This window comes from Pseudorca crassidens, chromosome 6 (assembly GCF_039906515.1).
Source record: "Pseudorca crassidens isolate mPseCra1 chromosome 6, mPseCra1.hap1, whole genome shotgun sequence".
In the NCBI taxonomy this organism is placed as follows: domain Eukaryota; kingdom Metazoa; phylum Chordata; class Mammalia; order Artiodactyla; family Delphinidae; genus Pseudorca; species Pseudorca crassidens.
In genome coordinates this window covers 78,108,001-78,135,068 of record NC_090301.1, presented here as the reverse complement: position 1 = coordinate 78,135,068, position 27,068 = coordinate 78,108,001, and the positions used below count along the sequence as shown (strand labels likewise).

At 41.6% G+C, this 27,068-nt stretch overlaps 1 protein-coding gene across 3 annotated transcripts in view; it reads right to left on the bottom strand.

Moving 5' to 3' along the window:
* Positions 1-27,068, bottom strand: part of CACNB4 (calcium voltage-gated channel auxiliary subunit beta 4) — a 268,460-nt gene that overhangs the window by 239,936 nt on the left and 1,456 nt on the right. The gene's annotated exons all lie outside the window — the stretch shown is intronic.

The following is a 27,068-nucleotide window of genomic DNA, read 5'->3' as shown; positions in this document are numbered from 1 at the left end:
ATGCAAATCAAAACTACAATGAGGTATCACCTCACACCGGTCAGAATGGCCATCAACAAAAAAATCTACAAACAATAAATGCTGGAGAGGGTGTGGAGAAAAGGGAACCCTCTTGCACTGTTGGTGGGAATGTAAACTGGTACAGCCACTATATAGAACAGTATGGAGGTTCCTTAAAAAACTAAAAGTAGAGCTACCATATGATCCAGCAATCCCACTCCTGGGCATATATCTGGAGAAAACTGTAATTTGAAAACATACATGTACCCCCAATGTTCATTGCAGCACTATTTACAATAGCCAGGACATGGAAGCAACCTAAATATTCATCAACAGAGGAATGGATAAAAAAGACGTGGTACATATATACAATGGAATATTACTCAGACATTAAAAAGAACAACATAATGCCATTTACAGCAACATGGATGGACCTAGAGATTGTTATACTGAGTGAAGTAAGTCAGACAGAGAAAGACAAATATTATATGATATCATTTATATGTGGAATCTAAAAGAAGGGTACAAATGAACTTATCTACCAAACAGAAATAGAGTCACAGATGTAGAAAACAAACTTATGTTTACCGGGGGAGGGGGGGAGGGATAAACTGGGAAATTGGGATTGACATATACACACTACTATATATAAAATAGATAACTAATAAGGACCTACTGTATAGCACAGGGAACTCTACTCAATACTCTGTAATGGCCTATATGGGAAAAGAGTCTGAAAAAGAGTGGATATATGTATATGTATAACTGATTCACTTTGCTGTACACCTGAAACTAAAACAACATTGTAAATCAACTATACCCCAATAAAAATTAAAAAGAAAAAAAATGTCTTTAGGAAGAAGTTTTAAAATTCATTTATTTAAGTAGGAAGTAATTTTTAATTGTGTATGTTTTTAAATGACTTTTAAATTCTTGAAATTCCCTCTGTGGTCTTCACATTTAAGATGTTCGATGTCAGTAAAAGTGTGATTCTCATTAAAAAATAATAATAATAAAATAGCATTTGGGCCTATGATAACCTAAAAACAAAATAAAAAGGATGCATTTTAAACAATTATAGCATAAAAGTACAATGACATCATTAAGACCTTATAATATTTAGCCTTTCTCTTCTGTTTTTTAGTTCCTAATCCAGAAATTTATTCATTCAACAAACATGTAAACCTAGTAGGTGTCAAGCCCTGACCAAGATGAAGGCACAAGAAACATCAATGTAAACCAGTTCACGCCCTTAAGCAATTGAAGGAGGTGACGTATCTTCATTCATTTACCCATTCGTTCATTCAGTAAAGGTTCACTGAGCACCCACTATGTGTCTGGCACATCTCTAGGTCCTGGGAATCACACAGTGATAGAAAGCAACAGAAATCCCTGCCCTCCTGGAGCTTACAGTCAGGTGTCATTTACAATTAGATGATAAGAACTGACAGGGGAGGCTTAGAGATAAGAACAAGGAGATGTAAAAGGACAGAAAAAACTCCTTCTGCCAGGAGGACTTAAACATCCCAGAAGGGGTGACTTTTGAGCTGGGGCCTCAGAGATGAGGAGGAGCACACCAGGCAGGAATGGGGACAATCATTCCTGACTCAGAGAGCACAGTTTGGAGGCAGAGATCTGGAGAACACCTGTCACTGGCCAGCTCCAAGACAACCTGAGAAACTCCACGTGGCTAGAGTGGCTTAATGAATATGAAATTGTAGGGAAATTTTTGCATGCAAACTGATTTAAAAATATAATTATTGGGCTTCCCTGGTGGCGCAGTGGTTGAGAGTCCATCTGCCGATGCAGGGGACACGGGTTCGTGCCCCGGTCCGGGAAGATACCACATGCCGCGGAGCGGTTGGGCCCGTGAGCCATGGCCGCTGAGCCTGCGCATCTGGAGCCTGTGCTCCACAACGGGAGAGGCCACAGCAGTGAGAGGCCCGCGTACCGCAAAAAAAAAAAAAAATTTATATATATATATATATATATATATATATTTTCACAAATATCTGTGATAGTTGTATTAGTTTTCCTAAACAGCAAAATTCCTAGTTACAGAGCATTCATGCCTCAAGCTAAGTATCATAAGTCAAATATAAAAATAGCAGTAGAAATTTTTTTTAACATTTAAGCGTTTTTCACAGATCATATCTCAGTCAAGGCTTACAAAAACCTTATGAGGCACAGCAGTTATCTCCATCTTACAGAGCTGGAAACTAAAACTCAAAGAAGTTAAGTGACTCACATACACCAGGCCTAGTAAATAGCTAAGCTAGGCCTTGAACTTGGGCTTTTGCTGTAAATATTGTCCTCTTTCTACTAGACCAGAATTTACTGCCAATTTAAGGGTTTTTGCAAAATAACAGGGAAGTGCTCTCACAGAGCACTATATCACAAATGCTACTGGTCTTTGAGAGAAATCTGTACATATCTACTTTGTGTACTTGGCAGAGAAAGAGTAAGGTCCCGGAGAACTGACAGTAGTCAGCTATCAGTGAACAAAAAAATGTCACAATGTCAGCATAATGATTTCCTTAACAAAGTGACCTTCTTCCTGGTCACCAAAGGTCCAAAAAATTCACCCATCCCACCCCCTAACCCTGCAACAAATTTGACACACCTGGAAGTGTCCTCTCCATTACAGCTCAATGCAGTTTCCCCTATATAGTAAGCTGGCCATCATGTTTTCACTATGTTTCCACAAGAATTTAGCCACCACCCCCACACTCTAGTGCCATCACCACGTCTGGCATAGAAGACAGAATTATGAATTTTGAACAAGCAAAGATAGAAATGTAAACAAATGAATTGCTAAACATATAAATTTTAAAAACAGGTTAAATAACATTAAGAGATTGGAACACAATGCAGGATAATAAAAACTGTCTGTGAAAATAATTAAAGATAGATTTTGAGAACAGAATAAAATTGTGGCCTGACTGGTCAACCTGTTGTCATTGCTTAAAAGGAAATCCATTCTCCATTGCCAGCCATGTTCTTCAAAGGGGGGCTCTCAGAACTTGGAGCATCCCCTTCAATAAGAAATGTGGTCCTCTAGCACTAAAATCTCTCACTCTGACAGGCAACTCAAAGGACTAATGTACTGGGGCCGTGTCCCTGGCTCCAGGGTGAAGGGCAGGGATCTAGGACCAGAAGAGGCAAGGCTTTATAGAGTAGAGAATGGGGACAGGTGGGATAGGATTCTATGCTAGATCTGGGAATCTGCCACCAAAGCTAGTGTCCAAACAGAGTCAAGGGCTGGGAACCAGGTGAAGAGCCCCAGGGAAGCCCATGTGGAGGGGACTGAGTTCAGAATGAGGCAGGTGGGCAGGCAGAGGACAAGAGAAAACAAATCCCTGTGGTTATAACTCCAGGAGATGGAGGCCATGAGTATCAACTAGCAGGCTGAGCAACAGAAGTGAGGATCCTGGAGTAAATGCCAGAAACTAGCTTCCCAAGGCGGAGAGGGGTGGGGGAGGGAGGGACTGGGAGTTTGGGGCGGTCAGCAGATGCAAACTACTATATATAGAATGGATAAACAACAAGGTCCTACTGCATAGCACAGGGAACTATATCCAATGTTCTGTAATAAATCATAATGGAAAAGAATATGAAAAAGAATGTATACATATGTATAACTAAATCATTTTCTGTACAACAGAAACTAACACAACATTGTAAATCAACTATATGTCAATAAAATAAATTTAAAAAAAAGAAAGTAACTAGCTTGTTCCCCAAACCTTCAGAGCCACCAATTCTACCACCATCAGCTCCACCACAACTATCATCACAGGCCCCATCCTCACCATCACCACCGCCATCGCCATTACCAACATCACCCCCACCCCCATTAGCACCTCCATCACCATCACCACCACCATCACTACCGTCACCTCCACCTCCACCCAACCCTTCCCATCAGTACCATCACCATCCTACAGTCATCACCATCACACTACCAACCACCCTCACCACCACCACCCTCACCCTCACTCCCAACACCACCATCATGACCACTAATATCACCACAACCACCATCACTACCACCAGCCACGTCGCCAATATGACCATCATCCCATGACCATCATCCCTTTAGGATGTCCCCTTCACAAGCACAGAGGAGCTGGCAGAGGCTTTGAAATGTCAACCTTCCCCACCAGTCCCTGAAAATGGAAGATGGCAGTACTGATACAAACAATGGCCACTACCCAGCTTACAAAGCAGAACAGCTACAGTAGGTGTGGTTTAATAATTTTCATCCAGGACAGACATATATTAGCTCACTTCTTAAAATTCTCACAAACTCTAGGAGGCAGGCATGGCTACCCCTATTTTACGAGTGAGGAAAATGAACCTTGGGGACAGTAGTACTTGCCCAGGGTCACACAAGTAAAAAGTGATGGAGCCTGACCTCACACTCCAGCCCACCTGCTTCCACAGCTGATTCTATGAACAGCTCTGCTGTGTCGTCTCTCTAAAGAAAATTAAGACACAGCCACATCCTCGAGGGGCTCACTGGCAGTGGGAGAGGCCCGTAAACATATTTCAAAACAATGTGAGAGGGTTTCCCTGGTGGCGCAGTGGTTGAGAGTCCGCCTGCCGATGCAGGGGACACGGGTTTGTGCCCCGGTCTGGGAAGATCCCACATGCCGCGGAGCGGCTGGTCCCGTGAGCCACGGCCGCTGAGCCTGCGCGTCCGGAGCCTGTGCTCCGCAACAGGAGAGGCCACAACAGTGAGAGGCCCGCATACCGCAAACAAACAAACAAAAACAATGTGAGAAGTGTTTCGACTGTACTAAGGGAAGAAGAAACTAATTCTGTCCGGGACGGGGCGGGGGGTGGTTGGAGAAGACTTTACAGAGGATGTGACATTTATACAATCAAGAAGAAAAGGAGTAGGAGTTCACCAGATAAAGCAGTGGAGGGGAGAGCATTCCAGGTGGAGCGCCAGCATATGTGAAGGACACACACTGTGCTGCCTTAGCTCCCGCTGGCTCTGCTGATGTTCCCACGTTTGACCTCTGGTCTGACTGAGGGCCTCGCCTCAGGTCTGGTCAAACCGCTAGCTTCCACCGAGCCTTACACACAGACACCTGTCTCAGCCCTTCCTAACTCTGGCTCAAAATCCAGAGTCCAACACATCCTGTCGCCTCCCAAGGAAGTCTGGGACGAAAGGATCTGGTCTGCAGGAACTCAGGCATCCAATAGCGGGCACCGGACCAAGGCATCAGCCACAAGGAGATTAAGAGCTGAGGCCCCGTGTTAGTCAGTTGGGACTGACCAAGGGGCTTCTTCAGACACCCTCTATTCGGGCAGATACTGTCCCAAAGCAAATCCAGGACGGAGTGTCCAAATGAAACAATCAAGTAAAGCGATTGCTAACGTGCATGTCACCAAATTGCAGCTAACATCCCTGATACCAAGCCACGCAATTCAGTGCTTGGGGTATACATTTTGTCATGAGGCCTTTTTGGAAAGTAGATTAGGAAGGAAATTTCTCAAAGCAAGGTGTACCACGGTAGGGGCCAAGGTGGCATGTGACCACAACTGCTTTTTTATCCAAGCCAAAAACACTGCAGCTCTGTCTTTGGGCTTGAAACTATGGGTCCACAAACATCCAATTGTGTGTTTTTGAGTAAATTCCAAGCTACTTTCTGAGAAGACCTTTGGCCCCTGGACCACCTCTAAGCCTTCTTTTTCAGGAACATGTTCTTCTTAGAGACCTCAGTTCTTGAGGTCTGTAAGATAGACATCAAGTCTATCTTTGGCACCATTTCTCCCTTAACTGACAACAAAGACTCAGTCCTACCCAGATTCTTACCCAGCTACTGAACCTCAAAATCACTGTCATTCTATTCACTTACCAATCAATGTTTATTAAACACTTATTATGCGCCAGATGCCTCTTCTGTTCATGGGAATGTGCAATGACAAGGATATGCCAGTTCCCTGCCTTTTTGAAGCTTACATTCCAGAGAGGATTGATAGGAATAAGGAAAAAGAAAACGACATTAAAAAGGTGATTTCTGATCGTGACGGAAAGTGACAGCAAGAAAGCATGGAAGGAGGGGTGAGGGGGGCTGCCTCAGACAGGCATCCAGAGGAGGTCTCTCTAAGAAGGTGATGTTTGGGCTGAGATGAGAAGAATGAGAAGGAGCCAGCCATGTAAAGAGCTGAGGAAGGAACACTCCAGGACAAGAGAGCAGAAGTGCAAAGGCCCAGAGACAGGATTAATCCTGGCTTATTCAAAGTACACAAAAGCAGGCCAGGGATGGGGAAGGGGTGGCAGGGCAGAGTAGCAAGCAGGAGAGTTGAAGATGAAATAAGGAGAGTTTGTCAGGAGTCAGGTTATTACAGAGCCTTGCAGACCACAATAAGGAATTCAGATTATATTTTAACACAACTGGAATCCACTGGAGGGCTTAAAACCGGGGAATGACATGCTCTGATTTCCTTTTTAAAAAGATAACTCCAGGGGCTTCCCTGGTGGCACAGTGGTTAAGAGTCCGCCTGCCAATGCAGGGGACGCGGGTTTGTGCCCCGGTCCGGGAGGATCCCACACGCCGCGGAGCGGCTGGGCCCCTGAGCCATGGCTGCTGGGCCTGCGCGTCCGGAGCCTGTGCTCCGCAACAGGAGAGGCCCACGTACTGCTAAAAAAAAAAAAAAAAAAAAAAAAAACTCCAGAAGTTGTGTGGAGAATGGATCTGGTGGTGAAAGGAAGCAGGGAGATTCAGTAGACCAGACGAGACGATGCTGGCTCAAACTAGGAACTAGGGTGGTGGCAGGAGAGATGCAGAGAGAAGTGGATGGACTTGAGAGGACTTTTGAGATAGAAGTGACTGGAAGACTATTTGGGGAGGATGGTCTACAGCATATGCATCAGTTCATCTACATCAGTGATTTTTACGGATTCTCTTAGATGTCACTAGAACTGCTGCAGAGAGCATGAGGTGTATAATGGGAGAGTGGTCCAGATATAGGCCACCGCATCAATCAAAGCATCTCCAAATATGTTGATTGCCAAGAATGACATCTGCAATTTCATTTGGAAAAAGGGTTTTTATGGTAAAACCAAACTTGGAAAACCACTCTGATAAGGCAGAGTCTGCCTAACTGGCCCCAATATCCATTCTCTCTATCCTTCCAGAAATAGAGCTGTCGCAATTTTTAGCCTTCACATGGCTACTCAGCTAAAGATCACATTTCTCAGCCTCCTTTGAAGCTAGACGTGGCCTCACAACAAAGTTCAGGCCAATGGGCTGTGAGCAGAAGAAATATGTTTAACTTCTACGTCATTCCCTTGAAAATGAAGCTACTTAATCTCTTCATTTTGAGCTGCCTAGGAAATGGTGACAATGGTAGTAGCCACGTTAGACCCAAAGATGAAATCTACATGCTGAGAACGGCAGAGCCGACCCACCAGCCTGGGTCCTCGGACCACTGATCTCTTAGAATAGAGCCCTCTACCCACTCTGAACTGCCCACCAACCTCTGGACTCTTAAGTGACAAATACATATGATACCTTTTGACTACAGTGTTGCAGCAGTTTAGCTACACCCATGCAGAGCTTCAACAGCCAGAATATGATCCACCATGTGTCTCATTCCCTCTTCTGCAGGAAACAGAAACGTTCCAGATAGTGGCTGCTCCACTGGAGTGAGAAGAACAGTGAACAAACTCTCAGCTAATCCAGGAGATAGATGGAGGGTGAGTGCGGAATAAGCCTTTGCTGTTGTAGTTGTTGTTTGAGGAAAGTTTTATTACTGCAGCATCACCTAACCTATCCTGACTAATACATTCTGGTTGAAAAATAGCTACTTTAAAACCTTACCTGGGGAGGGCTCACGCCAAGGAGTACTTCCCAGAACTTCTGCTGCCAGTGTCCTCGTCCCTGCAGTGAGCCACAGCTGCCCCCCGCCTCTGCAGGAGACCCTCCAATACTAGCAGCCTGGTTCTGACTCATGCATTTCATTTCATTTTGAAGAACTAGGCATCTGTGATCATGACTCTAGCTGGAAGTTTTGGCTTTCCAATTACAAATCACAGCCTTTGGAGAGAGTACCATCAGCCAAAAGAGGAGTGACTTGCATATATCCATTTTTGCTACCTCCAATTTCATGATCACCGTGTGGCTGACAGGGTCTTGGTGCCCTGGCCGAGTGTCAGGTCTGAGTGTCTGAGGTGGGAGAGCCGAGTTCAGGACATTAGACCACCAGAGAACTCCCAGCCCCACGTAATATCAATCGGTGAGAGCTCTCCCAGAGACCTCCGTCGCAATGCTAAGACCCAGCTCCACCCAACGGCCAGCAAGCTCCAGTGCTGGATGTCCCATGCCAAACAATTAGCAAGACAGGAACACAACACCACCCATTAGCAGAGAGGCTGCCTAAAATCATACTAAGCTCACAGATACCCCAAAACACACCACTGGATGCAGCCCTGCCCACCAGAAAGACAAGATCCAGCCCCACCTATCAGAACACAGGCACCAGACCCCTCCACCAGGAAGCCTACACAAGCCACTGAACCAACTGTACCCACTGGGGGGCAGACACCAAAAACAACAGGAACTGTGAACCTGCAGCCTTCGAAAAGGAAACCCCAAACACAGTAAGTTAAGCAAAATGGGAAGACAGAGAAACACACAGCAGATAAAGGAGCAAGGCAAAAACCCACCAGACCAAACAAATGAAGAGTAAATAGGCAGTCTACCCAAAAAGAATTCAGAGTAATGATAGTAAAGATGATCCAAAATCTTGGAAACAGAATGGAGAAAATATAAGAAACGTTTAACAAGGACCTAGAAGAACTAAAGAGCAAATAATCAAAGATGAACAACACAATAAATGAAATTAAAAATTCTCTAAAAGGAATCAATAGCAGAATAACTGAGGCAGAAGAACGGATAAGTGACCAGGAAGATAAAATAGTGGAAATAACTACCACAGAGCAGAATAAAGAAGAAAGGATGAAGAGAATTGAGGACAGTCTCAGAGACCTCTGGGACAACATTAAATGCACCAACATTCAAATTATAGGGGTCCCAGAAGAAGAAGAGAAAAAGAAAGGGACTGATAAACTATTTGAGGAGATTATAGTTGAAAACTTCCCTAACATGGGAAAGGAAATAGTCAATCAAGTCCAGGAAGTGCAGAGAGTCCCATACAGGATAAATCAAAGGAGAAACATGCCAAGACACACATTAATCAAACTATCAAAAATTAAATACAAAAAAAATATTAAAAGCAGCAAGGGAAATGCAACAAATAATATACAAGGGAATCCCCATAAGGTTAACAGCTGATATTTCAGCAGAAACTCTGCAAACGAGAAGGGACTGGCAGGACATATTTAAAGTGATGAAAGGGAAAAAACTACAACCAAGATTACTCTACCCAGCAAGGATTTCATCCAGATTTGACGGAGAAATTAAAACCTTTACAGACAAGCAAAAGTTAAGAGAATTCAGCACCACCAAACCAGCTTTACAACAAATGCCAAAGGAAGTTCTCTAGGCAGGAAACACAAGAAAAGAAAAAGACCTACAAAAACAAACTGAAAACAATTAAGAAAATGGTAATAGGAACATATATATCGATAATTACCTTAAATGTAAATGGATTAAATCCTCCAACCAAAAGACACAGACTGGCTGAATGGATTAAAAAAACAAGACCCATCTATATGCTGTCTACAAAAGACCCACTTCAGACCTAGGAACACATACAGACTGAAAGTGAGGGGATGGAAAAAGATATTCCTGCAGATGGAAATCAAAGAAAGCTGGAGTAGCAATTCTCATATCAGATAAAATAGACTTTAAAATAAAAACTATCAAAACAGACAAAGAAGGACACTACATAATGATCAAGGGATCAATCCAAGAAGACGATATAACAACAGTAAATATTTATGCACCCAACATAGGAACACCTCAATACATAAGGCAAATGCTAACAGCCATAAAAGGGGAAATGGAGAGTAACACAAAAATAGCAGGGACTTTAACACCCCATTTTCACCAATGGACAGATCATCCAAAATGAAAATAAATAAGGAAACACAAGCTTTAAATGACTCATTAAACAAGATGGACTTAACTGATATTTATAGGACATTCCATTCAAAAACAACAGAATGCATTTTCTTCTCAAGTGCTCATGGAACATTCTCCAGGATAGATCACAGCTTGGGTCACAAATCAAGGCTTGGTAAATTTAAGAAAATTGAAATTGTATCAAGTATCCTTTCCGACCACAACGCTACAAGACTAGACATCAATTACAGGGAAAAAAACTATAAAAAATACAAACACATGGAGGCTAAACAATATGCTACTAAATAATCAAGAGATCACTGAAGAAATCAAAGAGGAAATAAAAAAATACCTAGAAACAAATGACAATGAAAACATGACAACCCAAAACCTATGGGATGCAGAAAAGCAGTTTCTAAGAGGGAAGTTATAGCAATACAATCTTACCTCAAGAAACAAGAAACATCTCAAATAAAAAACCTAACCTTACACCTAAAGCAATTAGAAAAAGAAGAAGAAAAAAACCCCAAGGTTAGCAGAAGGAAAGAAATCATAAATATCAAAGCAGAAATAAATGAAAAGAAATGAAGGAAACAGTAGCAAAGATCAATAAAACTAAAAGCTGGTTCTTTGAGAAGTTAAACAAAATTGATAAACCACTAGCCAGACTCATAAAAAAAAAAAAGGGATAAGACTCAAATCAACAGAATTCGAAATGAAAAAGGAGAAGTAACAACTGACCCAGAAGAAATACAAAGGATCATGAGGGATTGCTACAAGCAAGTATATGCCAAAAAAATGGACAACCTGGAAGAAATGGACAAATTCTTAGAAGAGTACAACCCTCTGAGACTGACCCAGGAAGAATAGAAAATATAAACAGACCAATCACAAGCTCTGAAATTGAAACTGTGATTAAAAATCTTCCAACAAACAAGAGCCCAGGACCAGATGGCTTCACAGGCAAATTCTATCAAACATTTAGAGAAGAGCTAACACCTATCCCTCTCAAACTCTCCCAAAATATAGCAGAAGGAGGAACACTCACAAACTCTTTCTATGAGGCCACCATCACCTTGATACCAAAACCAGAAAAAGGTGTCCCAAAAAGAGAAAACTAGAGGCCAATATCACTAATGAACATAGATGCAAAAATCCTCAACAAAATACTAGCAAACAGAATTCAGCAGCACATTAAAAGGCTCATACACCATGATCAAGTGGGGTTTATCCCAGGAATGCAAGGATTCTTCAATATACGCAAATCAATCAATGTGATACACCATATCAACAAACTGAAGGCTAAAAACTATATGATAATCTCAACGATGAAGAAAAAGCTTTTGACAAAATTCAACACCGATTTATGATAAAAACTCTCCAGAAAGTAGGCAGAGAGGGAACTTATCGCAACATAATAAAGGCCATATATGACAAACCCACAGCCAAAATCATTCTCAATGGTGAAAACTGAAAAACTGAAAACATTTCCTCTAAAATCAGGAACAAGACAAGGTTGCCCACTCTCAATACTATTATTCAACATAGTTCTGGAAGTTTTAGCCACAGCAATCAGAGAAGAAAAAGAAATAAAAGGAATCCAAACTGGAAAAGAAGAAGTAAAGCTGTCACTGTTTGCAGATGACATGATACTATACATAGAGAATCCTAAAGATGCCACCAGAAAACTACTAGAGCTAATCAATGAATCTGGTAAAGTAGCAGGATACAAAATTAATGCACAGAAATCTCTGGCATTCCTATACACTAATGATGAAAAATCTGAAAGAGAAATTAAGGAAACACTCCCATTTACCATTGCAACAAAATGAATAAAATACCTAGGAATAAACCTACCAAAGGAGACAAAAGACCTGTATGCAGAAAACTATAAGACACTGATGAAAGAAATTAAAGATGATACAAACAGATGGAGAGATATACCATGTTCTTGGACTGGAAGAATCAACATTGTGAAAATGACTGTACTATCCAAAGATTCAGTGCAATCCCTATCAAACTACCAATGGCATTTTTCACAGAACTAGAACAAAAAATTTCACAATTTATATAGAAACACAAAAGACCCCGAATAGTCACAACAATCTTGAGAAAGAAAAATGGAGCTGGAGGAATCAGGTTCCCTGACTTCAGACTATACTACAAAGCTACAGTAATCAAGATGGTATGGTACTGGCACAAAAACAGAAATACAGATCAATGGAACAGGACAGAAAGCCCAGAGATAAACCCACGCACATATGGTCACACTATCTTTGATAAAGGTGGCAAGAATATACAATGGAGAAAAGACAGCCTCTTCAATAAGTGGTGCTGGGAAAACTGGACAGCTACATGTAAAAGAATGAAATTAGAACACTTCCTAACACCATACACAAAAATAAACTCAAAATGGATTAAAGACCTAAATGTAAGGCCAGACACTATAAAACTCTTAGAGGAAAACATAGGCAGAACACTCTGTGACATAAATCACAGAAAGATCCTTTTTGACCCACCTTCTAGAGAAATGTAAATAAAAACAAAAATAAACAAATGGGGCCTAATGAAACTTAAAAGCTTTTGCATAGCAAAGGAAACCATAAACAAGATGAAAAGGCAACCTCAGAATGGGAGGAAATACTTGCAAATAAAGCAACTGACAAAGGATTAATCTCCAAAATATACAAGCAGCTCATGCATCTCAATATCAGAAAAACAAACAACCCAATCCAAAAATGGGCAGAAGATGTAAATAGACATTTCTCCAAAGAAGATATACAGATGGCCAACAAACACATGAAAGGATGCTCAACATCATTAATCATTAGAGAAATGCAAATCAAAACTACAGTAAGGTATCACCTCACACCAGTCAGAATGGCCATCATCAAAAAAATCTACAAACAACAAATGCTGGAGAGCGTGTGGAGAAAAAGGAACACTCTTACACTGTTGGTGGGAATGTCAATTGATACAACCACTATGGAGAATAGTATGGAGGTTCCTTAGAAAACTACAAATAGAACTACCATATGACCCAGCAATCCCACTACTGCAGCTAGTGTGAAGCAGCTGCATCACTCGGGGAGATCAGCTCGGTGCTTTGTGACCACCTAGAGCGGTGGGAGGGAGGCGCAAAAGGGAGGGGATATGGGGATATATGTATACCTGTAGCTGATTAACTTTGTTATACAGCAGAAACTAACACGACATTGTAAAGCAATTACACTCCAATAAAGATGTTATAAAAAAAAAACCTTACCTGGATTACTGAGTCCAGATAAGCCCATCCATCAGTTGAAGTGATTTGAAAAATACTGATGCCTGAGTCCTATATCCAGAAATCCTGATTTAATGAGGCTGGAGTGCAGCCTGGCATGGGGATTTTTATATACTTCCCTGGTGATTCTAATATGCAGCCAAGGTTGAGAATTACAGACATCTGTGGATGATATAGCAACGGCTCCCACATAATTGCTTTTATTGAACTATACTCCAGCACGATGAGGGACATTATCTGTATAGTAAATGATATTAGTAAAAAAACAACTCCAGAATAATGATAAGGTGTCACATCAGGGTTTAATTTACTATCTTACACACTCTCAACTCCATGAGAAACTTCTCTCTAGTCTCAGAGTGGGAAGTATTTGTGCTTCTCCTAAACCACAAGTGTACTTTTACCCTTGGACATCCTAAATCCTGTAAATGACCTTGCTTTCCTCTCTGGGTACGTCCTAGAAAGTTCAGAGTCAAACTGGAGGCCCCCAACTAACAAGTGACTCGGATTTTACTGGCACACCATCTTAGCCTTATTTTCTCCTTAGTTCATTTTCTTCACTTGTGACATCATACAAGCTAACTTAAGTCATTTCCAGACCAAGCCATGATGTAAACATATTTTTTAAATAATAAATAAGGAGCATGTGCCACTGACTGGAAGAGGGATGAGAAGGAAAACAATCAAGTGCACCAGCTTACCCAGGCAACTTGAACACGCGAAGTTCTATAAACATATCCACCAAAGTCTACTTATTAAATAGTTAATGTCACTTAAAAACAGAAATTCCTGCCTCATTTTTTGGAATATGGGGAGCCGTGCTGAACTACAAATGCTAAATATCCTTCCCCTATGAAACTAGGGGTACGCAGGAAAGTCAGTACTGAAAGCTCCTAATGCAGTGTTTTTAAATGATAAGAATCAATCTTGTGGTTCCAATCACCTCCAGCAAAGTTTCCATATGGCAACTTTTGTTATTCTTTATTATAGATTTAAGCCCCATTAGCTACTGCTCTTCCTGGTGGCTGTAATCATCATAATAGCAGGAGCTACACTACTTCTCAGCTGACTTCCTCTTAATAGCTTCCAGGATGCACATCTGAGAACCATCTCAGCACATTTCACAAATATCTCATTCTTGACAACCCACTCTATTCTTTGCAGATCCTTTCAGGCTGTATGCACGTGCCTGAAAGAGTTATAAATTCCAGCTCTATCCAAAATTATCTTTCCTCTTGTAAACCTTTCCACATCATCTCTTTGCTACATTCTATAAAGAATGCCTTCATCTAATACTTTCAATAATATTTGATATTGAATGACCCTATGTTTTATGAGTTCATCTCAGCAGCTAAGTGTCACTGGACTTCTGCAAAAACTACAGAATATAGTGTTTTCTACCAAGATGCATGAACTGACCACACACACCTGCAGACACAGACGTGAAGCTCTATAATACTAGAGACTGAAGGAACCTCAGAGGTCATCTAGTCCACCCCACTCAAACCCCCGTTCTGCAGACAGGAAAACAGAGGCCCTTGAGAAATATTAATTCAGGTAGCCACTCCTGTATTAATACTTGCGTGGTGTCCCATAAATTCATTGTTTAGTCAGTTATTTGAAATTTGGTACATATTTTCTCATTAAGAAACAATGTTACAACAGAACGTTAGACTCCCTACAAAATTATAATTAGGATGGGTGGTGGTGATGATAATACAACAGTGAGAATGTACTTAACATCACTGAACTGTACACTGAAAAATGGTTACGATGGTCAATTTTATGTTACATGTATTTAACACAATTTTTTAAAAATTCTTATTTAACCCATGAAGTGGATGAAACGTAATACAAGAAGGAAGAGAAGGAATGAATCCCACCATCTTGGCTGGGTCCACCTGAGGGTCCTTCCTTGAATAAACGTCTGATTAATTGCTTCTGCAACATCCACTTTCCCCTCCGTCTACCACTAAGCTCCCAAATTCCCTTAGGGAACTGGTCCTCCCCATTCTCAGTCTAGTGGGGCTGACCCCAATCTCGTCTCCAGGAGTGGCCAACCACTGGCTTCAGGCAGTCCCCTGGCCACAGTACTGGTTCATGAGCCATTTCAGGCCAATAAGATTCAAGAAGTATATGTGTGTGTATGTGTGTGTGTGTATTGTGTTGTTTCAGAGGGAGGGTGGTACCTCTGAAAACAAACAAACAAAACCTTCTTTTCCTTTTTGCTGGAGCTACCATAAGAGAGCTAGCTCTTCCTCTGAACAGGGGAGTGGATGAATGGGAGACCCTGAGCCACTGTGGCCACTGCTGCCACCATGAAAAATGCCAAACCGAGGCCTGAGCGAGCACACAGAACTGAGCACAGAAGATCATGCAGTACTGGAAGAACTTCAGAGAAAGGGAACAGAAGCCCTGATGAAGTCATAAACTGGAAAAAGCCATACCTGAAGCTAGCCAGACGTACTCCTGAACTCTTCACTAGCATAAGCCAGTAATTCTCTACTTTGCCTTAGCCAATTGCATTGAGTTTGTTTATTTGCAACTGAAAGATTCCCAACAGATACAGTTCCAGAACAAAGTTTGAAATAAACAAAGTGTGTTCCTCATTCACTTCTCTTTCTGAAACCATCTCCCACCAGCCACTGTTTTTCTCTCCAGGCACCCAGTGCCCTCCTTCTGTCCCAAGGTCTCCATTCTGATATCCAACCCAGGCCTGCACTAACTCCCAAAGTGCTTCAGGCCCCAATATTACCTTCCTCTTTCCTCTTATTTTTTCTATTCGCACCCCCATTCAAATTCATAAAACAAAAATAAAGAAAAAATACATAAATTACTATTAGTATTTTATCAATGAGACTAATGGGGGATTCAAAGTTTGGCCTTGGCTACCTCAAACCGTACAGGTCAACACGTATGCATGGGTGGGAGGGTCGCTATTCAAAGCAAGTTTTGTGTACAGTCCTGGGGCAGAGGCAGAATGACGTCTGTTTCCCAGTGTAACCCTACAGTGAGATGCAGGCTGAAAGCACAGAAGCTGGCTTTACAAGGGGACATGTGAGATGCAGGGCACAGCAAGTGCCCCTCGAGGGCCCAGGGTTCAGAGTGTGACCCAGAGTTGAGGAAGTCTGGAACACAACTTGTCCAGAGAGGCTGAAGAGTATAGTGCTGTTAGTCACCTTTGAGATTTTGCCTGAGAAGCAGCATCTTAGTAAGAAGGAAGCAGTGTCCTCACAGATGAAGCAGAGCAACTGCAGCGGGAATAACCTCCTTCAAAGGCTTGTGGCAGCCGAGCTCAATAAGGGACAGAGTTGTGATCACCCCCTCGACTCAGAGATAATGGGCAGGCTATTAGGAGGCAAGGCGTTGCACTCCTCTGTCTACAGCTAGAAGAAGTGAACAAGCAAAATGTGACATTATCAATGTCTCTACATCAAGACTTCCTTTCCAAGCTGCTTCTCCTTTCTCTTGCACCATGTGATTAGTTAGTGACAATGGCCACACAGACCCACAGGCTGGTGGGGCACGGGGTCCTTCAGGTTACACAAAGGAGAATTTAATAGGGAACGGTCAAAACAGAATGTCAGGGAGTGCCAGAGAAGGAGACCTGCAGCCGTATCACAGAACTTCATGGAGGAGAAGGTTCTAGAAGGGTTTAACAGATGGAAAGATCAGCATCAAGTGAAAATGGTGAGACCTTCTTCAAGGAGAAGGAATGGCATGACTGAGGGGGTGAGGGAAGAGAGCAGGAGTTGAGTCTGCGTCTGGGCAGGTGTGCTTGTAGCAGGGGCGGGTCGGGGGGGAAAGTAAGGGGAGAACACAGATGTGAAAGGACAAACAAGACCCAGGGAGACTGGGGTCTCTGTTGGGAACCGTCCGCCTTGTTGAGGTGGGCTTGGGGACAAGAGTGAAATGAGCTTACCTGCGGCAGTAAGTCAAAGCACGATCACAGATGAATGACAAGAGCCCCTTAAGACTCCCAGGAACGTTTACAGTTTTAAAATAGGCTGCTCCTTAACCCAAATCATCTAGAAACTGTTCGGATTTCAGACAGTGGAGGAAGAAGAAGACAGGTGTTCTGGGGCAGGGCCCCAACCTATTCCCATCCACCTCTCCACACCCAGCCTGGGGGTCGGCTGGGCATCCACAGTGCCTCCTGGTTCTGCTCAGCTGCAGTCCCCATGGCACCGTGACGTGCTCCAGGGCCGGTTTCCTGCTATTGTTGTTGTGGCTTCAAACAAGGTCACAGCTGTGTTTGGGGGCCTGGACAATGGTGGACATTTTTAGTGTATTTTGAAGTAGGATATATTTAAGTTTTGCCTGGTCTGCACTTTTTAAATAACCTGCCACACTCATTTTTAAAATGACAGCAGGGCTTCCCTGGTGGCGCAGTGGTTAAGAATCCGCCTGCCAATGCAGGGGACATGGGTTCAAGCCCTCGTCCGGGAAGATCCCACATGCCACGGAGCAACTAAGCCTGTGCACCACAACTACTGAAGCCCGCACACCTAGAGCCCATGCTCCGCAACAAAGAGAAGCCTCCGCGATGAGAAGCCCATGCACCGCAATGAGGAGCAGCCCCTGCTCGCCGCAACTACAGAAAACCTGCGTGCAGCAATGAAGACCCAACACAGCCAATAAATAAATAAATAAAATAAATTTATAAAAAAAAAAAGTAAAATAAAATAAAAATGACACCAGCGAATGGACTTAATGTCACTGAATTATGCATTTAAAAATGGTTACAATGGTAAAGTTTGTTACATGTATTTTTCCACAATAAAAATATAAACATAATTTTTTTTAAAAAAACACCAGTATCCTTCCATTTTTTAACAATTAACACTTTTTACGCTTCCTATGTAACAGAACTATTAAACAAAATACTTGCAAATATGAAATTTGCACTTTACCAGGTGAATTTAAAGCCTGAGCATCTCTACTAATGTATAAGAAACAGTAATAATAATACCCATGGTACACATTATTCTTACAATGTAGATTTGACAGTTTTTTAAAAGATACTATTTTGTTTAATTTTCATTTTACATGATCAAAAGAAATATTCACAGTAAAGTAACTGAATAAGACACCCAAATGAAAAACAGCCTTCCCTAATCAGAAGGTCTTCCTACAACAACCAAAGGAATAAAAAAAAAAAAAAAAATCCCCCAAAAGAAATCACCCCTCAAGCTTTCTGAAATTAGCAGAGAATGTTTGCAGCTGACCTATTTCTCGCCCACAAGACTATGTTGATAATTGACTTTTGTCCCCCAGGGAAGTGCTCAAATATAATTGAGCAGCACCTGCCACATAGAAAGTACAGTTTTATACACCCAATAATTCTCATAAATATTGTACTTAGCTTGGGACTCAAGCACTCTGCTTTCTCCTTAATCGTATCTCTCAAGGAAGAAATATAATTACCAAAGCTGAGTTATTACAAACATCTAGATAAAAGAAGTATTTTGAATTGTAAGTACCCAAGACATTTCTATCACTAAAAATTATTGAAAATGATGGCATTGATCACTTTTCTTTAATCCTGACATTTTTCTTTAATCCTGTCGATCTCATCCTATTACATAAATCCCTTCTACAGATGAGAGTCACTCAGTTTTGTTCAGTCTTGATGACAAGGAGGCCAAGGTCAGGGATTTGATCTCCATGCAGGTCAAATAGTTTTACCCCTCCCCCCCAAATTCAGCTTTATGACCTGACACTGCAATTCCAAAATAAATACAAATATGATCCACCCAATTCAACACCATGACTTGAAGTGCTGTCTGGATCTAGGCTTAAGGAAAGGCAAGTCTCTTTGCACAGGCAGGCCAACATTTGCATTTAGACCAGGGGCTACAACTGGAAACCTTCAGACTGGTGTAGAGAATATGCTAATGAAATAATCCAAAACCAGTCACAAAAGATCACATATTATTGTATGGTTCCAGTTACATGAATGTAATTTGGAATGAAATGTCCAGAACAGGCAAATCTATAGACACAGAAAGTAGATCAGTGGTTGCATAGGGCTGGAGGTGGGAAGGAGGTTGGGGAATGACAGCTAATGGTTACAAGGTTTTTTTGGGGGGTGATGAAAATGTTCGAAAATTAGATTATGGTGATAACAGAATACAGCCTCTGAATTCCTGAAAGAATGACTTCCTCATTTCTGTTCCACTCACACACACAAAGAGGCCAAATAAGAAAGGTGTGACCATAAAGCACTCCAACCTCAACAGTGAGGATTTTATCCACTTGTTTGATTTGGAAACATAATCAGCCTTTGAGCTGTTACCCTAGCACTAGGCCACTGGAGAAGGAAGTGGGCCAGGATGATAAATTCATCTACGTGAGTTATTATGCATTTCACTTACTGGTGGTCTTTCCTGTATTAAAAAAGAAATTGAAAAAAAAATTTTTCGTAAGGAGTTAAAAAATAATATCATAACATTCAGACACAGTGAGCACTACAAAAGTTTACCATTTCTAGTGATTCTCGCAACCTGAAAAAAATGCAGATTCTTTTCAAGTTTGTTTACAAAATATTTCCTCTCAAAACAAAGACTTCTGCTCCAGCAATTTAAATTGCAGCCCTGGAGAAAGATACCTCCACCAACAGAAAAGAACATAAAATGAGAAATAAAATAGGCACACTTTGTCATCCAATGATTACAGTGAAAATGATGAGAAAGATTCAGCAGATGTCCCTCAAGTTTTATGGCCCCATCTAACTTATACTTTCAGTAAATAAAGCACAATGCTGAATGTCATCCCTTCGGATTCAAGTAATTACCTCTGCTCTGTTTATGGGTGTAATAAGAAAGGATATAGTAAAGAAAGTAGGAAGTTTGCAGAGCGGCATGTTTTTCTAGTTAAAATGAAAACCATCTTCAAGGAATTTCAAAGCACCATCTATATTCAAGCCAGGTGTTGGTAATTCATCAGCCTTCTTGCTTTCTCAACGCCAGCTAAGGAAGCACACAGCTTGTCATTATTGTTACTTGAAAGCAATAAAACTATTCCCTTAAAATTGAATCTATAATTTAGCCTCTTCATTAGTTCAGGCTTCTAGTTCTCACCCTACCCCCCTCCCTGACCCCATTCACATGGTTGAATCCATGTAAAACGTCTGATGTGTCACTCTGTAGTCAAGTTCATAACTTACACTCTTCTAGAACAAAGAGTGCGTGTGCTACCTCTACGTTCTCCTGGCTCAGTTAGAATGAGGACATGTAACTGTGTGAAGGCAGGACCATACTGGCTGCTTAAATCGGAATGGGGTTTTATGGAGGTTCTTTACAGATAACAGCCTAGCTCTTCTTGAGACTTATCAATTTGGTGGATTCTAATCTGGAGAGGTATTATCAAGAGAATGTGTCATTGGGGACGGTAAGGAAGTGCTCTGCACAGCCCACAGGGGAAATACTGGTGCAACAGCCTGGACTCAAAGGAAGTGAACACCATCCAGGGGCTCTGCCTATACCAGGCAGGGGCTCAGATGGTCCTTCTCTCACACACACACACTCCGGCTGAAAAGGGCAAGCAAGCAGAGAGGGTGGCGCTGTTCTAGGAAGCACTCCTCTCCAAAACATTGCAGAGGCCAAACATGGAATGCGGCCTGCACGCTCCACTCCCCACAAGTCTGTGGACATTTCCTGGGGTCTTCAGTGAACCTGAGTGAGGTGCAAGCCCACTCACCCTGGTTAGGGCTTATGCTTTCTTCTGAATCTGAGCTGCAGAAATGAGACCAAGAAAGGGCCAGACTCAGGGGACAATGATGAGCTTGGACAACGCCACAACCTCAGCCAGAAAAGATGGGTTAGAACTCGATCTGCTAAGCCCAGCTAACCCCACTGAGTTAGGAGGCTCATCAGGAGTGAAGAGACTCGTTTCTACAACTAGCTACTCACTGTAGTTTGTAGACAAAACTACATTCTCTTCCGCTCTGCCCTTGCTTTTTCCCTTGATGAAGAAACAGTCCCTGATCCTTGGTAACAACATTGTCTGGGGCAGCACGTGGAATAATTACAGGGAGAGGGCCACAGCAAAGCCAAGGTCATTTTCAGCTTCATTTTCACGCGGCGTCCTATAATTTTCTAAAAGGATTAAAATTTGAATCAGAATTTATGTAAGCTTCAATAAAATCTGATCAACCTAAACTGAAGGATACATAGTTCTTTATTCTGTAAAAAATGAGATTTCGGGAACTCTGCACGCCACGAACAGAAACTCGGAGAAAAGCAAAAACGACTGCTTAACGGGTTAGCTGCCTAGTAATTAGATTTCTCAATCCGAAAGAACCTTCATAAATTCAGTTCCATTTATTCAAGCCCAAGAGCCAGAACGAAGCACAGTTTGCCACAGAGGCAGAGTTCTGTTTTGTTCTATCAGATCTCAATTTGGGAAGATGCATTCCGGATAGAATTCACAAAGGAAATAGGTATAAACTTTTCCTTAAGGTTCACTGTCACTGGATTATATCATTTAGCAAGGACAGTCGACTTACAGAGCAAGTAAAAGCTTCCAATTTTGCTGATGAAAACGATTCATTATTATCTTCCACGCAGCTAAAATATAATAATAGTTGTGCCAGTCCTGGCCTGTTTTCCTCAGATTCATCCTCTCCTTTTTCTGCTCTGCTTTCTGTCTCAGGGGGCCCATGGCCTGCAGGTTGTTTCCCAGACTCCCATGTCAGCTGGTGTCCAGGTCAGCCAGTGGGAGGCAAGGCAGGGGTGGGGAGCACAAGAAAGGAGAAGCCAGAGTATTTCTCCCCATTTTCTCCACCTCAAGTGGCTTCTCTGACAGAGGCTGCATCTCCTCTGTGTCTCTTGCTCCTACAAACAGTACCCCACTGGTTCCAGCATCTACCAGGTGATTTTGGCCCCTGGGTTCTAGTTACAGTCTCCTCCCCTTGTCCTTGTACCTAGAGGTGATAGCAGCTTCCCGCTGTTGCTAACCTCTAGGTTTAGCTTTTAAGCCCTCCCCTCACCTGTTTAATCATGTCTCTATAATTCAAGTCCCTCAGCTGTAAAAACTCAAGTAATTTCATCTTCTGGTTAGACTGGCTAATACAATGACTAGTACGTTAGTAAGTAAACAAACAAACCTCCATGAACCGTGAACCATGCAAACAAAAATTCCATCCCATGATAAAACTGGGAAAAAACTACAGTCTGCAGATTCTTCAGTGGTTGCTTTGCTCTTCACAGTAACCATATAACTAGGAATATTTCTAGGCTCTAAGAGGAGTAAGTCCTTGTGTGTTTGTGTGCCTGTCGTGATTATTCAGGGATGAAGTGTGTTGTGGTGGAAAAACTGTAGAATCTGAGTGGGGGTCTCCTGTCTCTGTTCTGCCACTATCTACTGGTGTGACCTTGGTAAGGGCTTTATGTCCTTGGGTCTGTGTTCCATTCATCTAAAAATGGGGAATCAAAGTACTTTCCCTTCACAATCTCTTCCGGTTCTATAATTCTGTGATTCTAAGCTTATGGATAAATTTTGCATATATGCATGACTCCAAGTGTATGATTATTCCTAGAGCTGTGCACAAAGCCTATACCTTCTGTTGATGAATCTGCATTTCATCAGAGAAATGTGTCTATAACCAGTGCTCAAATTAGAACCCAAAGAATATTTTTGCCAACTTGTTTTATTATAGTATCAACTTAGTACCTGAATGTGTTTTAGATCTCTACCTACAGTGTGGGTTCATTGAATTATTGTAATGATTATCTGATTACCATAATCTGAAAAAAACAGCAGGAACCTTGCTTTAAGGTAGATGGTTCCAAAGATGGCTGCAACAATATCTTCCATTCTATGTGCTCCTTTGTAAGGTGACCTTGACACACCCCATCAAAAGATAGAGTCTATTTCCATCAAAAGATAGAGTCTATTTCCCCTCCCTTTGAAACTGGGCTATCCCTTTGATTTGTTTTGACTTAGAGATTGCAACAGAAGTGATGTCATATAGCTTTTGATACCAGGTCTTATAAAGTCTACAGCTTCAGCCTTTGCTTCTTGGGATGGTCCTGCTTGGTACCTAGCCACCATGTTGGGAAGAAGCTCAAGCAACCATGCTGAGAGGCCCAGGTAGAGGAAAAGTGAGCCCTCTGCCAAAATCTCTACTTGAGTTCTCAGCCAGCAGCCAGCACCAACCACCAACCACACGTGTGAGGCTGTCTTAGACATTTCAGCCTTCCCAGTACCCAGGTAACATCACACAAAGAAGAACTGTGTCTGCTCAGTACACAGACATTTTTTAAAATGTTGTTGCTTTAAGTCACTAAATTTGAGGGAGGTTTGTTAGGAGGCAATTTCTCCAGATTAAACAGAGTTTAATATTGGAGCAGAACCTCATGTCTAAAATACATCAAGCTAGTCCTCCATTCATCCACTCCTTCATTCAATCAAATAAGTATTTACTGAACATCTACTATGCTAAGTGCTGAGGGCAAAAAGGAGACCAAATACAGACATGTCCCTGCCCTAGTGGAACTTGTTATCTGGATAGGGAGACAGACATTAACAAAAAAATCTAATTACATGTTAAATAATGAAATGTTAAATAAATCGTGATGGTACTATTGAGAACTGGCACAATGCACTCTGGGGTGAGGTAAGTGGCTAAGGAACTAACCTTAACAGGGAGGGTAGAAGAAGAAGTGAAGACTAAACTTAGGTCTCAAGGAAGATTAAAAAATCAGCTAGGCAGAGGGGAGAACAAGAGCCCTCCACACAGACAACTCAGCATGTGCAAAGGGCCTATGGCAGGAGGGAGGGTGGTGTGTTCAAGATCTGTATCCAGAGCTTAGAGATCATGGCTTAAGATGAGGCTGGAAGCTGGTAGGAGCCAGGCCTTGTGAGACTCTGCAGTTCTCATAAAGGCAGACTTAACAAGGAGAGGTCAACAAACTGATCTCACTCTGATCAGATTTTCCTTCGAAAGCCAGTGGGGAGAAAGGTGGGAGTAACTCCAGTGAGAGTAACCTGTAGCATTCTACCACACAACCTGTATGCAGTGCCACCCATGGGTATTTCATATACTCAGCACACATGGGCATTCTGCAGACACCCTAATTCCTTGCTCCATTTCACCGTATTATTTGTATACATCTATGTCTCCATAACTAGATCATAAAATCCTTTGGGTACAGAAGCTGTGTCTCATTCTTCTTTTCATTCCTATTCCACAGTACCTAGTGCAGTGCTAGGCACATAGCAAATATTTAATGTGTTTCCTAAAAATTTAAAACATGAATAACAATCTATTCATAAACAGCCTGTCAAAAGTAATCTCCCGAGACAAAATTCTACAGCCTTTCTTGGAAAGCCATTCCGATGATATCAACGCTCTTCGGAAAGTCCTGCTGTAAAAGCATCATTCCTTTCTAATTGTAGCCAATTCTTGAGTTTCGTCCTCAGTGAAGACTGACAACAGCCCATCATATTTCCAAAGAACGTCTTTATGTACTTTTTTTTTTTTTTTTGGCTGCACCGCACAGCATATGGGATCATAGTTCCCCAACCAAGGATCAACCCGAGCCCCTGAAGGGGAGGCTCAGAGTCTTAACTACTGGACCGCCAGGGAAGTCCCATCTTTGTGTACATTTTGAAGATCATTACTGGGTCACCCCTAGCTCTCTCTCCTTTCAGTGGCAAAATACTTAATCTTCTCACTTTTCCTCAAAGAAATAATTTAGCTGCTCCCTGGATTCATTCCAAAACCTCCATCCCTCCTAAATTGTGGAGGGCAGCAATCTAGGAGACCAGGAAACAAGGTCAAAGATGCCAGAGGGACTTTGTGAGCAGTCCTCAGGGGAGAGGCAGGCTCTCTGTCTCAGTCTGTTCATTTTCAGGCCAACTCACATGTGTACCTGTGTATGTGTGTGCACACATATTCATCTGTGCATATACACACATGAACACTGAAATTTTTTTACCAGCTCAAAGAATAAACACTGTTCTATTTGATGAGTTTGCCAGCTGTCCTCTGTTCTTTACCACCAGCCCAGATTTACCCATCTGATTCAACACAATCTTTTTTTTTTTTTTTAGTAAGTGAAATCTTCCCCCTCCCATCTCTGTAAATGATATAGCAGAGAAATGAGCAGCACTGTTTTTATTGGTATCCTCACTATCTTCATCATGTGCAAAGGCATCACAGAGATTGTGAAATACATCAAGAATTTGAAAACAATAAGCCACTGGTCACTCTACAAATAATGAGTCTCTAGTAACATAAACAGCTGTTGTGCTTTTTAAAAAAATACTTTTTTGGCATTTGGGTGAAAACTGTTTAATTTAATTTCAAAATACACTGTTAAAGTTACATTTGGAATCATTTTTCATCTCTTGTCAAATAAATAAAAATCCCTCAGTTATTTTATTGTAGCCATTATAGAAGTCTATATTATGCCATTTAAACAAGATCATATATAGGATGCGTACCGAACTGTAAGTGCTCACAAAAATTATGTATTATTTTTGTGCAGAAAAGTTAGTTAAGATTGTGTATATAATACAATTACAGCTAGCTTCTGAATTTAAATTAGGCCATCTTATTACACCAACAAATCCTAGCCTATTTTCAGAAAGACTTATGAAATATATTTGTTCCAAAAATCTGCAATGGTTTAAATTACTCTCGAAATTATTTAGCATGAATACTTTTTACATTTTTAAGCCAACACATACCAGCACACTTAACAAGAACTTATACATGCATTATCTCACTTTTTCATTTAAATTGAGGAAAGAATAAGAATATTACAAAGGATATTGATGGCTCTGTGCTTGGAAGAATAAAACATTAGTGAAGTGATGGTGTAGCTGAACTCAAAAGTTTTAGTCAAACAGCTCATGGAATACACTGCTGTATAATTAACATTTCTAAGAAGTTGCAATAATAAAACACTACCAAAAATAGGCACCTACAAAATAACATAAACAAGATCTCAGTCACCTAACTCAATTTTTGTAAAAGATGAAGAATGTCTTTGCTTTACTAAATACATAAATAATCTAAACACTGCAAAAAGGATAGAATACACTTTCAAATGAATTCAGAATCCAAAATATATTTATTTTTTAAATGTACATGCTTAGTACTCACTGGATTAAAGAGTCGTAGGAATAACTTCTGTTTCTGCAGAAAATGAATGCCTATGTAATCAATATTATGTAAATATGCTCTATGGACTTTTTAGGAGAGGTCTGAGTCCAATTCTGAGTCTAATACCCAATTCGTCATGGACAATCTGTTTAAATTGATAACAATCACTACAGAAACACAGTGCAGCTGCCATCATAGGTTAAAAACACAATGATCTGAGTGACCCACAGGGAAAAAAACTTCCCAGTGTCACTCCAGCAGCCCACAGCGGAGCCTTGGGATAAAAACGTCGTGGTGCGATGACCAAAGTCCTCCCAGGGTACCCCGAACTCACACACCTCGACAGTTTCTGTTCCAAAGAGAGATCAAGGTGATTCCCTTTTGCATGATCTCTCTAGCACCCAGCAGCTATGTAGGGGTAGTTTCTTTGCAGCAAATTAAGGAGCAATTTCCTGTGTCAAGGTAAAAGGCACCTCAGCATTCAGCTGAACCGGCGATTTTTAGCACTGTCAACACGCACTAGAACCACGCAGAAGAAAACCCCTAAGAAAACAAACACTAAGTGTAGCACCACCGAGACCCCCGAAACTGAGGGCCGGCCTTCGCTTATTTCGATTTAAACCAG